General features: G+C 38.2%; 2 long non-coding RNA genes across 4 annotated transcripts in view; one reads left to right on the plus strand and one right to left on the minus strand.

The window, feature by feature from the left end:
* LOC144312205 (uncharacterized) overlaps window positions 1-18,340 on the minus strand; it is a 279,387-nt gene that overhangs the window by 91,738 nt on the left and 169,309 nt on the right. The window lies entirely within an intron of this gene.
* Window positions 1-18,340, plus strand: part of LOC144312206 (uncharacterized) — a 66,363-nt gene that overhangs the window by 13,639 nt on the left and 34,384 nt on the right. For 2 of the 3 annotated variants that reach the window (XR_013377658.1, XR_013377659.1), the window contains 2 exons: window positions 29-188; window positions 1,728-1,849. This is a non-coding gene — a long non-coding RNA (uncharacterized LOC144312206). The remainder of the gene's footprint in view (window positions 1-28; window positions 189-1,727; window positions 1,850-18,340) is intronic. The other variant, XR_013377656.1, reaches the window with a different exon arrangement.

Below are 18,340 nucleotides of genomic sequence, written 5' to 3' on the forward strand. Positions count from 1 at the left end.
CTGCCTTCTTACACCGTCTCATCTTTAGGGAATGCATGTCTGATGCCAGGGACAGACAGCCTCAACTCAGTGGACATGGCCACCAGGAGGAGTTTCCCAGACTGGGCATGTGTATTTTACCCTCATGGAGCTTCGGAAGGATGCTATCATAAGGCTGAAGTACTGGAGTCCTGGCCACAGGAATGTGGGTGGGTGGCAAATTTTGGACACATGTGACTGATTTTTCAATGAAATAATGGTCTGTATTGGGAGTTTCCTTTAACACAGGCAAAGTAAATGGTACATTTCCAGCATTACAAGAAGCACACACTCTCCTGATTTTCTTCCATTGGCAATCCATTCTTTACTGTTTGCTTCACAAACTTTACAGGGAAGGTAACAAAATGAGACCTTAGAATTATCAGGTCACTTTCCTCAGTGTTGTGAGAGACCAGAGCAGCTTAAAGTGTATGGTATCTGAAGAAGGCAGAGAAAGTGGAAGAAGGATAAAGGAGAGAAATATAAGCAAAAAAGCACCTTTGACTACTTTACAAAAATAAATGGGAAGATGGTATTCAATGGGTATAGAGTTTCAGCCCTGCAAGGTGAAAAATTCTGGAAATCTGTTGCACAGCAATGTGAATGTACTTAGCACTACTGAACTGCACTCTTAAAAAATGGTTATGATGGATAAACCACAACAAAAAGTTCTAAAAAGAAGAAAAAAAAATGGTTCAGAACCTGTTCTGTGAATCTGAGAATGCCTGGGAGACTTGTGTTCCTCACAGGTAAAATCAGCATTAGGAGTTAGGATTCCTACCTCATTAGGTTGATGAAGCTAACTGAGATAATGCACTTTAAGTGCCAAGCACAGTACTTCACACCAGTAGCATCTTCATAAAAGCTAACATTCTTTCTCCACTTTTCTCACTCTCCTCCAGCTCCTCCTTTGTCCAGTGTTTTTTTTTTGTTTTTTTTTTTTTATGATAGTCACACAGAGAGAGAGAGAGAGAGAGAGAGAGAGAGGCAGAGACACAGGCAGAGGGAGAAGCAGGCTCCATGCACCGGGAGCCCAACATGGGATTTGATCCCCGGTCTCCAGGATCGCGCCCTGGGCCAAAGGCAGGCACCAAACCACTGCGCCACCCAGAGATCCCGTCCAGTGCTTTCATAGCAGATTTTATCTTCCTACAAAATATTTTTCTGGGGAAGGTAAAAAATATTGCCCACGTGATTTAGCTTGCTTCTGTTGCCCCTCATCAGTCAGCCCATATGCAAATGTGTTGTGGTTTACCCTGTTCAGTGAGTAACAAGCTAACAGATATCTTTACTTAGTACTAGTGCTTGAAGCAATTGAATTGCAAAGTGTGAGCAATTCAGGGAATGTGGGACAAAATGAGGTGGACAAGCATTTCCTGAGTCTCCCAAGGAAAAATATGAGCTGTTGAGCAGTAACCAAAAGTACTAAATCTCTAGGCGTGACAAGATTAAGTAAAGTTAAATATAGACTCTGAATCAGGAAATCACATCCTAATGGACTGCCAGATGTCCCTTCAAGGACAGCAGAGGAAATAGGGGCCCAGTTGGTGAGAACTATCAATATTGTTTGCTAAGATTTCATATTTCACTGACGCTTACTAGAAGCAAGGTAATTCACCTTAGTTTTCTTCAACATTAGTTTGACATTGGCTGTTCTGTTGTAGAGACATGTGTGATGCAGTTTTATGAAATCTTTTTTTTTTTTCCAGTGGCCCTTGGCTTTTTGTGTAACTTTGTACCTGGCATCTACTCTGGGCATAGCCTGCACTAGGATCTAAGGGAATGGTGAGAGAATGTCAGCAGAGTCTCTTCAAGGCCTTTGGGGGAGGAGGTAAGAATGGAAGTATGTGAGCATGCACAAACACATTCATACACCGTCATGTACTCACATGTGTGCGTTAGGCACAATGCAGAGCATGTACATTAAAAATTGCCAAACCTAAAGCTTCAAACAATCAATGCTTCAGACATTTACAGAAGTGAGAGAGTAAGGTGGATCAGTGTACAGTTGAATCCCTTGGGGATCTTGTCAGAATGCAAGATTCTGGTTTATTAAGTCTGGAAGATCACCAAGATTCTGCATTTATAACAGACTTCTGGTCCACTTTGTTTACTCATTCATTTGTTCATTGTTGAATCTGTCATACGGTATGCATTATTGCTATAAACTGGGAATAAAACAATGACTGAGGTATCAAGTAAAACAAACATTATTACTTCATAATTGACAGAGATACTTCTAGAGTTCTTTCTGAACTTGTTTTGTGAAGGATGGATAGTAGTTTTCATGATAAATAAGTTGTGGGGATTGAGGGGATAGTGTATTTCAGGCAGGAGGAACAGCATATATTCAACACATGAGGTGTTCCTCAGTGCCACTGAGGCTCAGTCTTGTGATATGGCCAAACAAAATGCTGTGGGTGGAAGAGCAGAAGGAGAAAACGCTGGACAGTAGTCAGGGGCCACGTCATAGAGGGCCTGTGTGTCAGGCCAAGACATTGATGCCATATCCTGAAGCTAAGGTGCTCTGTGGAAGGGAATCCAGAGACAGCTCATAAACTTCCCTGTGTCCTTGGTCTTATTCTTATTTATAGATGACGATGTCAACTACTTTCTAGGATTTAGGCAGTTGATTATATTTTACCTGATTTGTGGACACCCCCAAGTCCCACTCCGAATATCTAAAACTTTGGTGCTCTGGCTTCTGCAGCTCCATTGGTTTTCTTCAGCAGAAGTTAGTAATACACAAAGCAACAAAATTGATTTGCCCAAAGCAGGGCTTCTCAGAGGTTAAGAGAAACTCCAACAACTTCCAACTTTTGGGTCTCCTGGTTTATTTAAAAAGTACACACAAATCAAAATAAGGTGATGAAGTTTGCAGTGTATCTTAAATATTTCCTTGGTAAAATTATAACATTTACCATAATAACTACACCACAATGTATGCTGTTTTAAAGATAATTATAGTTTTATAAACATTAAAATACAATAAAAGCAGAGTGGGGCATAATATTAATGCCTGCTTTCAGTTCTATATCTCCATTATTGTAATATAACTGAATTTAAAGACAAAAAATGAAAATATGAGGTCTTTTGTAAATGTAAGGCTAGGTCAAGCTGCCATCCCAACCCCTACTCTCTCTATTGTCTATTCTAATAGGCCCTGATCCAAGAACATCAACAAATTCTTTTTTTTTTTCAAGATTTTATTTATTTACTCATGAGAGACAGAGAGAGAGAGAGAGGCAGAGACAGAGGCAGAGGGAGAAGCAGGCTTACTGCGGGGAGCCCGATGCGGGACTCAATCCCAAGACCTGGGTATCACCACCTGAGCCAAAGGCAGACGCTCAACCACTGAGCCACCCAGGTGCCCCAACAAATTCTATGTTCTTATTTATGGAGAAATAAAGCATTAGCCCTCACAGAGAAAGCACTGCATTGATTGAGGGTATGCAAGGTGACCAATGACCAAACATCAGTGACCTTCAAAAGCCACCTTCAGGGCTGACCAAAGAACCCACTGTGCTGCTCCAATCTCATCTCAACATGGACATATTCAGCAAAATGACAAAAACCACTGAAGAGGAAATGGGCATGTCAGCATGTGAAAGATAGACTAGCTGGTCCTCTATCATCACCCTTCATTGTTTTGGCTTAGTGCAAAATTTCCTGATTTGAAGAGACAGGTTTATTTTGAAGGCAGTGAAACACAAATGAATGTATAAACAAGGGTATATCTGGCAGCATGAGAAGCAGTTTTCAGCTTAAAGAAACAATGATACAAACCAAATTTCCTAAACCAGCTGAAAAAAGGAGCCATTTCATGTGCCTAGCAGGCTGCATGCAGCACACTGATCCATCCCTGATGCATTTACCTGGCCTGTATGTTCAGATTACAGATCTTTGTAGGAATGGTTCCTGTGCTTTAGGATTTTTTTAGAAAAATAAAACAAGATCTGTGTCTATATAGAGTCCTATCAGAGAGCTGAGAGAAAGAGCTATAACATGAGTTATGAGGGGCAAAGGGGCATCCCAACAAGGAAGAAAAATTAAACTACTGTCTGGTCAGTTGGATAAATTAAATTTGTCCAGGCTGGGCAAAGATCGGACTGGCCAGAGTTAATTCTGGAGTGAAATTTTATGGTTATGTCTTTTAAAAGCCATGTAAATTGGCAAATATAAAGCTGACAGGACCTTGCAGTCTTCGGCAAGAACACACTGTCCCTCTCATTTATTTCAGAGAACGCTGCCCCTGTTCAAAGCCTTGCAGTGAGCTGTGCCAGAGTGTTTTGGCCATGAGTGCATGATGCAGTCTAGTGGGAGGGTGGGGGTGGTGCAGAGAGCATTCCAATAAAAAAAGGATTCTGCTCTAAAGAGACAAAGGAGCCACAGAGCCACAGACATTGGACCTGGGGGATGCATCATTTGTTGTCTTTTCCATTGTAGCAAGAGGGTTTCTGTCATGGCAGAGAATTTAAAATTCTTTCCCTGAGAATTATGAACTCTTGTTTTTGGACCTAATGTTTTCAAGGGCCTGACAAAGCTAGAGCGATCAAAGTAGGTTAAATTGATCACTTTGATTAATCTGTGATTAAAGGCCCTGCAGGATAAAAGGATAGGTATTTGGTCCAGTGGAGGATGGTAAGGCTGGAAATCATGGTTGAAATGGGAACAGAGAGGTTTCTTAGACTACAAAGATGTTAGAACATAAAGGGCTTCTGAGGTAATCTGGCTGGTAGATGAGGCAATAGAGGGAGACCTTGAGTGATTAGCTTGGGGTCATACAATAAAACGTAGTTGAGGCAAAGCATTTAAGTAAGTAGAGCTTCTGATTCATGATTTATGGCAAAAGTGACTCCAATTCTTTCCTTCTCTATATCTCCTCTGTAATCAGAGAAATGCCCAGGGAGGCCTAGTAAAGATCAGCAGAGTGGCTAGCTAGCTGTGGCTTTGTGAGCAATAATAGTGAATATTGTTCCAAGCCTCTCAGTTTTGGGGTGATTTGTTTTTCGCATCCTTGTGGCAATATATGATTGGATGGTGGTGCTGTAATGAAAAGTTGGTTATTGAGAAGAGAAAGAAGAGGATAATCCTCCAATGCATTAATTAAACCCTGCAGTTTCTATCATCTAGGAATAGCGGCCAATTTAGGGTATGAGGCTATGTCCTGGAAATGGAATCCTGGAGAAACTTCCTCAGAGCCCTTGTGGCAGTGTGCTCCCTAAAGTGATCCCAAAGTGGTTGTGTCCTCACACTCTGGAGCCAAAATGATTCTGGAGATCTTCTAATTCTGATTTTCAGATAAGGATCAGAGGCTAAGGAGTGTTGAGGCAGAATCAATCGCATAATTTGTGGGATCCAGTGACAACAGAATATTAAATCAAGTACAGGCACGTCTAAGTGTGAGTTCCTTCTGCAACTCTGTAGGGTGTGTGCACTTATACTAGCCTGGGGCTTGGTAATTAGTCTAAGTTCATCTAGTTAACTTCTACCAGAAGTTCTAATTGAGTGTATTTGTTAACAGGTAGTTCAAGATGTAAGACACAAACCTAACACCTTTTTAGTTCCTACTGTAGTGATTTTCATTATTTTCTAATAGACTGAGAGAAAGAAATCTGAACCAGAAACTATATCGCAGGCTTGGGGTCTGAAGGAGAGCGAAGAATTTATAATTCTTCATCAGATGTGTTGAAGCATGGGAATTTGAATTCAAGCAAGTAAACTCTGAAATTAAAATTCTTATATCAAGGATTTTGCTGTGTCCAATTATATCTTTATGATATTTTCTTTGTGGAAGTTGATTGCTATTCATTATGATAAATTGCTTGAATTGTCTCTTTATTTAGCTATTTATTTTCTCTCTCCTCTCTCTCTCTCTTTCTCTCTCATTTGAATAGAAAAATTTCAGGTGCTAAATAACAAGGATATAATTTCTTTTTGAATTTTTCCCAACTTTTTACTTATGACATAAATACTTTTCCAACAGCTCTGAACTCTTCCCTTTCTTTCAGAGGTCTGGAAAAGCGACAGCTTAGTAGGTACATTACACCATTTTTAACCAACCTTTTTGAACATTCACTGTTTTGAACACTCTTCTTTTTTGACTTATACACTTAAATATTATTAGAATCTTGTCCTTAGGAAAGCAATCTCCATTACTTTATTTTATAATTAATTAGAACAGAAAACGGAACTCCATTATTTTATCTTATAATTAAATAAAACATAAAACGAAACTCTGGGCCTTCTGAGGTTTTCTGTTTTCTCTCATAAGCCTATCATAGGAAATTCAAAAAGGGCCCCTTAGGTAACAGAGATGGGCTTGTGGATTTAAAAAAATTTAGAAAGGGCAAGGTTTTTCTGACACCCCGCCCCCTTTTTTTTAAGACAATGAAAGTGACAAGGCAAGATCTTAGATGATAAAGTTAAAGGCATCACTAAAGGCAAAAACCAGGGATGAGAAACAAACTGTGAGAACAACATAAAAGCTAGTAGTAACGTCATGAGGAACAAAGCTCAATTTTGCATCAAAGGTCAAACTAATTGCACACTAATGCTTCATGTCAGGAGCATTTTTGCTGTGTCGAGATTGGTTCTTTATTATTTTTTTCATTCATTTTTATTGCGATTGGTTGCTTTAGCATGTGTCCTTGCTTTAAGGATTTCTTGCTATAGCTCCCTAGACACTTGTCAGCCCTATTACCTGTGGTAAGTCTTTTTCCAGGCTCCCAACCATCTATCTGGTTTTGTCTATGCAGATGCAAATGAAGGCCGGGTTCTCAGGGCATTTGCCCCTTCTCCACTTCTTTTCCTTCAAAAAATTACCATTCTGAAAAAAATAAAAAAAACATTTTGGGCTTACCTTTGGCCAGTGACCTCTAACTGGATTAATAAGAGGTCTAATTTAGTTTGGAACAATACAGCTTGATTTTACGTTGGCTTGTTCAGGCTCTTACTTATTCAGAATAAATTTTCATAGTCTCTAATAGAAATGCCAACTTGGTTGGCAAAGGAGTTCTATTACCAAAGAGGTTTTCAAACCAGTTTCTAAAGGAAGATACCATAGTGGTCAGGATTGTTCAAAGAACTATTGGTCATAATAATCATGACCTGGCTCTGGTTATTATCTTTGGGGCACGATTTCTCTTCTGCTCTCTGCTATCTCTGTCCAATGTATTTCTGACCTCTCTCCCACTTTTCTACCCTATATTTCAACCAGAATGCCAAAACTCTGATCCTCCTTCATGTTTGCCAAGGTCACATTGGCAAGGAAATCTTCCTGCAGGCTTCCCTTGAGGACAAAATCAAACTGAAACTTTCTGCCCTTAAGCTAAAAGCTCTATGAGCCTCAAGCTACTTGGCTTCTGTTTCGCTTTTATCTTCCTTTTTACTCACTCTTTTCTGTGTCCCTCTCCCAAATACCAGGTACCCTAGATTCCCTTCTTTTTCTCCTACTCTCTTCAATTGACCCTTAAAAACAAAATGCTGGTAAGCTCCCTTCCTTTGCCTCATTTAAAAAATTTCCATAAAATTTATAACTGGCTTAGGCTGGCCATCACTGATCTTGATTTAGCTGCTGCCAAGAAGTATTTTATGATTATCCACTGACTTGTTTACAATAAACACACAAAGTCCTTGGTGTTAGAAGCCTGTATATATTCTCTGATTTGTTTGGAAAATAGAGTGAGTACTTGAAGTTCCCTGTGTAGAATAAGGTGGTTTGGGTTGTTTGACTTGCACATTTTATATGAGAAGATAAAATCCCCATGACTTAATATGTAATAACAGCAAATCATTTTGCTGCCGTGTAGAAAATGTATACAGCCCTGAGACAACACAGGAAACTTTCCAATACTTCCTTAAGCATTAGTTTTAGAAGGCCATTAGTGAGGCTGGTAATTGAAAACAAATTGTGTTGGTTATGGTGAAATTGGCTATTGGTGGAAAGTGTTTGAATATCTGAATGCGTTAGGTTAATTGATTATGTAAGAGTGATTTAGAGGCTGATGTAATAGCCACCATAATAGCAGTCTTGAATTCTGCTATTTGAAGGATGAGTCAGGGCAGGAGTGATTTAAATGCTGGAAACATTTGAATTGTGTTGATTGTTCAGTTGTACATTTGAAATATATGAAAGTGATCTCTTCTTCCTGTAAGCTCTGGTATCATATCAGTCACTATATGAATTCAATGTTCAATAGCTCTCTAACAGGTGGATGTTCTGTCCCTGGCAAAAGAGTGTAATTACCCGGAACAGATCTGTAAAAAAGAGCTCTGATGTGTGTTTTCAAAGAGAAATATCAACTGCATCTTTTGGAAGTTAACCCCAAGCTATGGTGCTAGAGTTGAACTCGATTACTTCACTGTCATGGAAGGAATCTGATGTCTGAGGAAAAGTCATATTATTCTGCCTTCTGTAGTCACTTTCCTCCATCTGACTAGAGCTGAGTTTGGGACCTGGGGTAGGGGCAATAATGATTGCATGTCTACAACTGCACTATTGACTATTGCATGTTCCTTTGCTGAAGCCAGGGCTATTTTATGGGGAGTTGTTAGTAGAAAAGAGCTTGGTGGGAGAATAAATGCTTGCTTCTATAAGGTTAAGCTGTAGTTCACCCAGTACATACAGAAGCCAGGAGGAGGAGCCACCACGTTATGGCAAACCCGTCACAGCACTGTTAAAGAAGAGCCACTTGATAATTCAGGAAATGTGGCTGCATGAACTAACTGTACACTGGGGGCCCACATCATCCACTCTCTACATAATGCTCCATTAAAAAGCACAGTCCAGAAATCAAAGTAATTACAACTGAAAGCTCATCTGCTTTCATTTCTTAAAGATCATTAGAGCAGATTCAATTTATAATCCATAGTAAAAAACTTTTTCAAAGCTTCCTTTGCCTCTGTCTCAGTTCCTCAGGCACCAAAGCTGCTCTAGCAGACCCCAAAAGGCTATTCTCATATAACATGTGGCCTTCATCTCCTACCACACCTCCGTGTGTAGATCTACTCAGTCTCTCTGGCTGTTTTTATTTCTGCCTTTTGTTTTGTTTATGTGGTTCTGCCTATTATTACAAAAAAGGGTTAGGAACTAGTTTGGCAAAATTCTCTTAAAGCATAAGGGAAGGGGAACAGAAGAATCTGAGCAGAAAAATACTAAGTTCTTTTATTAGTTGGTGTGGGAATAGGAGTATCAGATTATTGCTAAGGCTATAGGTAAGATATCTTTCTCTATCACAATCTATAATAAAAACCAACATTTATTAATAGTATGTTCCACTCATTTTGCCAATTATTTTACATTAAATATGTCATAATAACTAATATTATTTTACACATTTATAGTATTACCATAAAAATAGGGAAACTATAGTTTACACAAGTTGAGTGACTTGCTGCAGGTTATACCACTGGTTAATGGCAGAACTAGGATTTCTTGGCTTGATTTGTTTTCTTCCAAACCATCAAAACTTTAGGCATCAATGGCCCCCAATGGCTGAGGTTATATGAGAACAAAGAAATAATTTAAATACCGTGACACCTATTTATATATGAGAAATGCAGTTTAATTCCATTTTTAAATTGTTTTTCTTCTTTATACAATTTTTCAGTTGAATATTATTTTTGACCCATATTTATATTAACAGACTGATTACCAAATGTTAGATATTTGTCTGCAAATTAGTACTGGGACTTCTCAACCATAAGTGTGTGTGATTTTGAGACCCAATTCAAAATTAAATTTCTCTTATTTTTTTCCTATTTTCAGTTTTTCTCCCAAAGTTCAGAGGAAATTCTGTGGTCCAGGGTTATAGGCTTGAGTACCTTCCCTCTGAGTACTTCACTCATCACCACTGTGCCTCTTCTATGAGGTGGGAGAAAGGATTTAGGAGGAAGATTAGGAGCTCATCAGAGCATGACAGTGATGAGTGGTACATAGAGTGTGTGTAATGAAATCCAAATGCAGTTGTCAGCTACAATGTTGAATATACACCCTCAAAAATTATCTTCATATTAAATCTGTACTTTTTAAACAAATTTCCCTTTTGGTAAACATGTTTCTTTGCTAGTTTTGTATCCTGATTGAAAGCGAAGGGTTATGCCTCTGATGAGATTTATCATCATTCTTTGAAAGAAAGGCCTTAAACCAACACTTCCCATTTTTCTATTCTAATGGATGCCTTCAACCTGGAGTATGTGTCTTAGAGTCAGTCACTTTTATTTTCAGTGTGTTGAGTCTGTGTTCATCCACCATCTTGGCAATGAGTCTCATGTCAACTCCCTTGGCTGCTGGTTAGTTCTCTTTCTCTTGAAACTGGAGTTTGAGCTAGTTGTTTAAAGGAAACAGAAACAAAGGAATGGGAGAAGCTGAATGCAGCATTCTGAGATATTGGCCTTTTGAGTTTTTTTTTTTTTAAGATTTTATTTATTCATGGGATTTTATTTATTTATTCTTTATAAATTTTATTTATTTATTCATTTATTATTTATGGTTGTTGTGCACATGCGTGAGGGGGCGGGGAAGGCAGAGACATAGGCAGAGGGGGAAGCAGGCTCCATGCAGGGAGCCCAAGGTGGGACTTGATCTGGGGACTCTGGGATCACTCCTTGAGCCGAAGGCAGCCACTCCACTGCTAAGCCACCCAGGTGTCCCAGCCTTTTGAGTTAAAACAAACATCAGAACTACAAAAAGAATCTATCTAAGTCATCTGTCACCAATACTTTGAGCCTATTATAGAACAGGTCTATGAAATTATTTCAAGAGACCTCTGCATCCCTATACATACTAAATAAATAGTACCCTTACACATACATGCACTTTTTTCACATGTAAATAAGTGCTATTACAATTAATATGATATAGTTTGTTTCACTAATGTTAATTTTACTAAATTTATTTGCTATTATGTATTTTATTAGTCAATATATGAATATAGACAAGACATTCAACCACTATCTGACATGTATGCACTCTTATGTGTAAAAGGAGTTCTCATTTTTAAAACAGTTGGGAATCACTAATCTAAATAATGGTTTATTATTCTGAATAATGGTTCCTATTCTAGTCGGCCAACCACTATTCTAAATAATGGTTCCCATCTGGTCAGCAAGATGGGAAGAAATGTGAAAGAGGTCAGAAATATGAAGGCGCTTTTACAAGGAAAAAGAGCAGGAGGTCCCTACTCGAAGCTATCAATTCCTGTCAGGAAATTGGCTGACACATCCTTGCTTTACTTCAGAGCTATGGAAGCCTGCTGCTTGATTTAGCATGGGTGTTAAAGTACCCCATGTCAGTGAACTCACAGGAAGAACTTTTCATTTTACTGGTATTCTGAGCTTCAAAACGGCACAGCACTCAGGTACATTATAATGTATCATGGTGTCTTTGACGTTTTCCTAAGGAAAAATAATAGATTATGAGTCAATGTGCAAATGAGAGAATGAAGGACTATCTCTGATCATGAAATGTCTGCTTCTAGTTGATAATCAGATCATTCAAAGGGCATAGCAGTTAAGTTGTTTTGTTGGTTTTTACCTGCCCCAGTTTCATCTCTTCTGCTTGTGGTAACAGAATCTGTTTCCCTTTAAAGTATTGTCCATATCCATTGCTGGCATATGGCCCAGGCCTGGTCACAAAACTGTTGGAATTACTGAGGAGGTGAACGCCTCTGGATGAGGTTTTGAAACTGAAGTCAGTTTTAGTAAGAAGTTTTAGACGTCAGCTGCTTATGGTTGTCTTTGCTGTCACAGGGGGGACACTGCCCACAAGTACAGCAATGTGGGAAAGCTAGCCAGCACATGGAGAGAGTCCAAAGCAATCATTTGGACATCTGCTCTAAGTGTTCCTGATTTTGACTTTTGAATTATGTGAGTCAATCAAGTTTCCTTGTTGCTTACATGTTTGAGTTTGGGTATTGTCACTGGCATTATAAAGAAACCTGATTAACACAAGGTTTTCCTTTAGCGTCAGATGGAATTTATCATCCTCTTTGTTTTTCTTCTTTCTACATTTCAGCTCCAAGTGGACTCCACTTTGCCACTTCTGGGCTGCCCCAGTCTTGCTCCATTATGGCCCCTCAGTGTGGAGCAGAACTTTTTCTCCAGCTCACCAGCTGACTTCTATGGACAAGGCATTCTCAGCCACACTGAGCAGGTCCAAAAATGGTGGTGAGAAGCAGAGATTCTGTAGTTCTGGGAAACTCACTCTAAGATGGCAAGGGAAAGTCACATCAAGCTAGAATGTTCTAAACTGTAAACTGTAACTTTCTTTCCAACTGGCAATAAACAGTGAATGATGCATTTCAGCAAAGATTGCCAGTTTTTGATATAACAGCCCAATAGCTCAGCTGGGGATTGTGCTAAGAGAGGAGCCTATAATAAGCATTGTTTTGTGGAGATGGAGTATTTTGATGCTGACCCTTTGATTTTGCTTCTATTCATTTTTGTTCCTTTTGTCATTCTTGTTTCCCCTGCTGTGTTCTTTTCCATTATCACTCTTTTCTTTGTCTGAAATTTCACCCACAGAAATGAGCCTATAATAAGGGGACATGAGAAGCCCTAAATTGCTGTCATTTTGATTTTCTACTTTATTAATATTCCAGAATATGAAACATACAAGAGGTATTTTAGCTCACTGGTCCTTCAACTTAGTCATGCTACTATCTAATCCATTGCATGGGAAATTTGAATATGCATCATAGCATCTAAAACCAACACTTCTAAATCTGTTTGTGGTACATTATGTAGGAAATTACTTCAGTCTCACTAGTATTTGAGAAACCATCATACATCATTCCAACATCTTATAAAAAGAAGCAAGTGGGAGATTTGCATAAAAGGGAAAAGGAGGAATCACAACATTGCAATCCATTGATGAAGATTAAACTGGCTTCCTTTATTTTATTTATTTATTTATTTATTTATTTATTTATTTATTTAGTTAGTTAGTTAGTTATGGCTTCCTTTATTAATTGCACATGGCTCATCCTTGATTTTTGTGTCTCCTTGTGTTGCTTAATACACAGCCATATAAGATAATTGTTCTTCGTTGATCTTTGCATAAGTTTTTTAAAAGTCTGAAATTAAAGTCTTTATAGCAAAATTAAATCCCTCTTCTTCCAAGTATATGCAGGAGCTTCCAGTAAGTTTTTAAAAGTAGCATTTTGGGTGTATGGAGCCCTTACTATGTGCCAAGCATTTTACATGTATTACCTTATTTGGTCTTTAGAACAATCCTGTGAGACAGGAACCATTAGTCTCCTCCTTTTATAAGTGAAAAAACTTAGCTAGAATGATCAAGAAACCCAGTATAAGACTTATCTCAATCCAGAGACCATGCTCCTAACAGCTGTAGAGTACAGGCAGGGGGAAGGATGAAATTCCATGTTCTCTCACTGTCTCATGGATTCTGAAGGACCCCTAGAGTTAAGGATGAATGGGGAACAGATCAAGGCATCCTATGTTGCTGGTTTGAGGCCATTTAGGAGCAAGATACCAAGAATAAATGAAGGCTAAATCTTGGGAGCCGGGGTAGGCATGTATTAAGGTATATTTGAATTCAGTGAGCACTTTTGCAGCAGGTTGCAGACGTGGCAGTGACTTCTTTCCTTACTGATGGCCTGATAATAGCTGGCACCTAAGACACTCTGCTTCCTTCTCCAGCATCACCTCTTTCATGGCTCTCTCACACTCTATATTCTAACCATGATGGATTTTCAGTACCTTGAACTCATTTTTCTTTCTCTCACTTCTCAGTCTTTATATGTTCTTTCCTTCTACCTATTATCCTACCCATCCCAGTCTCTTCTTCTCCGGGCTATCTCTTGCTCAACCTTCAGGTCCAAGTTTAAATGTGTGTGTGTGTGTTTTTACCATGAAATTTTCTATGCTATCCCTGAAATAATTCAACTTTTTTGGGGTTCATTTGATTGTAGTGTCTTTTTACTTTTATCCTACATACTACAGGTTATAAGATACTACAGAATCCCTTACATATGCTGATGGAGAATTTACTGCTTTGATTATAATTGTATGTTTGATATCTGGTTTCCCCACTGGGTTGTAGCTCTTTGAGTATAGGAACTATGTTTTGTTCATTATTGAATCCCCTTCCCTAGTATAATACCTGGAACATAGTAAGAACTTAATAAATATTTGTTAAACAAATGAATTAAAAAATTAATGAAATAACTCAGGTTAAAGTCAATATCACTGAATATTAGAATGACTCAATAAGTAGCTATCAAAGTCCATGTGACCAGGTAGAATTAAAAACATTAGAAAATTCAACAATAACATTATCTTTGCCTTTACAGATAAAACAATATAACATATTACTTGGAAAGGGAAGAGAATGATCCATTATTGAGAACCTATTACTTAGAGTACAATGCAGTGTATGTAAATTTTTTTCATAATTCACAGTTAGAAATGTTGCAAAGCCCAGTACTCATGTACACAAAGTTAAAAAAGATTTTTCACAGAATACTTACCTTTATTGTGGAGCATACTCATATTTTGATTCTAATCTATTTTATGCTTTCTCATCTACTTCATTAAAAAATGCTGGGCAAACCACTAAATTGACCTCATGTCTTTTGCATGTGTCTGAAAATCTCCCTAAAGTGGCAAGGAGTGTGGTTTCTGGAGTCAGACTGCTTGCTGGTTCTGCCCCTTACTCATGGTGTGACATTGGTTCAATCATCAAACATTATAAAGCCTCATGCCCCATCTACAAAGTGGGGATTGTGTTAGTAGCTACACCACAGGGTGTTTAAGAGAATTTAATAAAATCATAAGTGTCTGGCACAGAAAAATCCTCAATAAACATTAGTCACTGGCATGTGCCAGAAACTATGCTTCTCAGGCATCTTTTTTTTTCTCTGAAAAATGTGTACCATAATGTCAGGCTATCATCCCCATTTAACAACAAGGAAATAAAGCTTGGAGAGATTAAATGTATCAATGAACCCAAATGGTCAATAAATGGTAGAGGTAGGGTGCTCAAACCAGATCTGTCTGACTCTGAGATCTATCACGTTACTAGGAATTAGAAGGCAACACTCAAAGAAGGTGTTATGGAAAGGATGGGACTTGAGGTAACCTTTGATAGATACGTAACTGGTTTAGGTCAATGTACCTAAATCCTATTGCACATGAAAGAAGGTAGTGTTTGGGATCAGCCACACCTAGGATCTGTCCTTTACTACTTCATAGCTTAATAATTGTGCACAATTTTTCTTAGCTTTTCTGAGCCTCAGTTTCCTCAATTTTATGCTATCAATAATATCAACCTTGCAGAGTTCTTGTGAATATTGAGCTACACATAACAATAGTTTTTATTGTCTGACAACAGGTGCTCAACAAATGGAAGCTATTTTTATTAGGTGGAATTTACTTATATGGTATGTGAGTGAGAGTTTAGTCTTTTAACAAGGGCTTAATTAAATTTTTAATATGTAAGCTTTAATAGATACAATTTTCAACCATATTGAGTGCATGGGTAAAATATATGTCAAATGGGTCTGGTAAGTTTTATTATTGATCATCTAAAGCATTTCCAAATAGAATGACTATGAATGACATTGAGATTGCAGCTATCAATTGTACTACTAGTAGTAGAGCTTGTCCAACCTAATCTCTTCCAAGTCACTGGCAACAATGTTTGGCTTCCTGGGGTTAATATAAAGTATATTTGCCTCACCTAGGAGCCATCAGAACTTTCCAACGGTCTTTTGACAAGTATCATGGAGTATCAAATGACAATGGGGCCAACTTGGCAGCATTATTCATTTCCATCTCAGCTTAATTACCAGCTTTGCTGGCTGCTCTTCACATGTGGGCCCAGAGATGAATCAAATATTGGAAATAGAAAGTTGTCTACTGTTTCTGCCCCTTTCATTTTTACTATTGTGGATTTGAAGACAGAGAGAGCCAAATTTCTTGTTCCCTAGGGTTCCATTGAAGGTGTATTTCAAAACTTAACTGGGCATGTTGCTTCAACTGCTATTCATCTCTGGTTACTTTGAAATCATTCAGTTTAATATTTCCCCTGTGGACTTCATGGTGTATTAGGTGCTTACTAAATCCCCGGACATCAGAGGTGGAGCACAGCTATGATTCTAAAGGGCTCAGTCACAGGTGGAGAATGGTGATGGCAGAGCTCATGAAGTTAGAATGCCCTTTTAAGGCTGTTAGCTGCCCAACCAACCCTGGACAAACTCTATCCTGCAAGCAAATTATAGAGATGCTGGGAGAACCAATGTTTTAGTCTCATGGGCAATTAAAATATACTACTAGGAGAGCAGAAATTCAGAAAGGCAATTTTACACACATCTATTTTCTTAGCTAGGGATATGATTCCACATACCAAAGAGAGTTCTGAGAAGTTTTTTGTGTGTTTAGTGATACAGTGAAAAATGAGTTAGTAAAAATTATCCCTTGAAATAGTTTATTTATTAACAAGTAGCAGTGAAAAAGTGAAGCGACAAGAATGTCACTCTTCCATTCTTGTCTGAAGTGACAAGAATGGAATTTCATTCCTCATCCTGACACAATTATTTGTGTTGTCTTGAATAAATCATCTATGTTTTTGGCCTCCCCCTGCCCCACCCCATTTGTAAAGTTCAGATTTAACTGCATGGAATATAGAGTCTAGTTCCAAGATTATAATATGAATCTAAGATTATTTCTCTGATTTTCTGAAAGTCTAATGTGATCAAACTGAAATGGCTTTTTTGTTTTGTTTTTCTTTTGTTTTGTTTTGCTTTGGGCGGTGGTGGTGGCGTTTGTTTGTTTGATTAGAATTAAACTGCATTAGCCTTTCTTAAACAGAAGAAAACTTTTGCACTGTGCTAACAGTTAGCATGTGACTTGCCAGGCAAAAGAACCATGTATGGAATGCTTCAGTAAAATATACCCCTTCAAATACCACATTCATTAATGAGTAGCAATAGAAGAATGAAAATCTGAGTTTTCTGATTTCCACACATTATCTCATTTGATCCTCATAAAAACTCTATAAGGAAAGTCATCATTTCAAATTAACAGAAGAAAAGGATTGAGATGTAAAAAAAAATAATTTCTTGCCTATGTTTACATAATTGAGTAGCAGAGATAGATCTTAGCATTCATGCTCTTGACTTTTATCCCACTGTGAAATACCAGTGGGCAGGATGACATAGGAGTCTTCCTAATATTCCTTTGTATCTTTCAATTTTCAACCAAATACTCATAACCATACATTTGAAATAGCCAAATCAGAAGCCTTGCTAATCTGTGAGATGCAGACCCCTGGGGAGGTGGTTGGAATGTTATTTCTAAAGGCATCTGAATCTTCACGGACACTAAGTATCTGTTCACCAAATATCTCAGTCAATTCAGGCTTCTATAACAAAGTACCACAGACTGGGTGGCTTATGAACAATAGAAATTAATTTCTCCAGTGTTCTGGAGGCAGGAAGTCTGAGATAAGGGTGCCAGTACAATCAGCTTCTGGCTAGAGCCCTCTTCTGCTGCAGTCTATTGATTTCTTGCAGTATTCTCACATGGCAGAGAGCAAAGAAAGCTCTCAAGGGCCCCCTCTATAAGCGCCCTAATTTCATTCATGATGGTAATATCCTCTTACCTAATTACCTGCAAAGGCCTCATCTCCTAAGACCATGATAATCAGGGTCAGGAATTTCAACACAAGAGTTTTGGGAGACACAAATATTCAGTCTACAATATCACATAACTAATATCTCAAATATATGTGAGCAGCTCTTATATTATTCAAATATTTCCATACAAATGTATTAAATAATTATGCAAAAATATAACTGACTTAGTAACATTTTTATGTTAGTATGTATTTTCTCAATCAATGGATACTGAGAGTACAACTAACATTGTCTAGAGTCTGTGAAATTCTGCATATGAAAATGAGACCCTGTGAACTTCCTGAGGTTATGGAAATGGTTCATATCATGACATGGGTGTTGGCCATATGGGTGTACAGATTTGTCAAAATGCATTGAATTATATGCTTAGCATCTATGCATTTCAGTAGTATGAATTTTACATTAGTTTTTAAAAATCAAGCCTCAGGTACTTCAACTCAAATGTACTGCAACCTCTCAAGTCCTAGTTAGCTTTTCCCTTGCAGGTCATACTTGGGGTGATAGTGAGGTGCCCTTCCCTGCATTGCCCTCTGTGAGCCAAACAACTAAAAATCAACATCAGTGGCTGTGAGTGTAAACCAAGAAATTTCCTGCAAAGGTGTGTCTGGAAAGTGTGAAAGCAGCTGTAATGGCAGCCAAAGTGTTCAGGACATAGACTTGTG

This window comes from Canis aureus, chromosome 4 (assembly GCF_053574225.1).
Source record: "Canis aureus isolate CA01 chromosome 4, VMU_Caureus_v.1.0, whole genome shotgun sequence".
Lineage (NCBI taxonomy): Eukaryota > Metazoa > Chordata > Mammalia > Carnivora > Canidae > Canis > Canis aureus.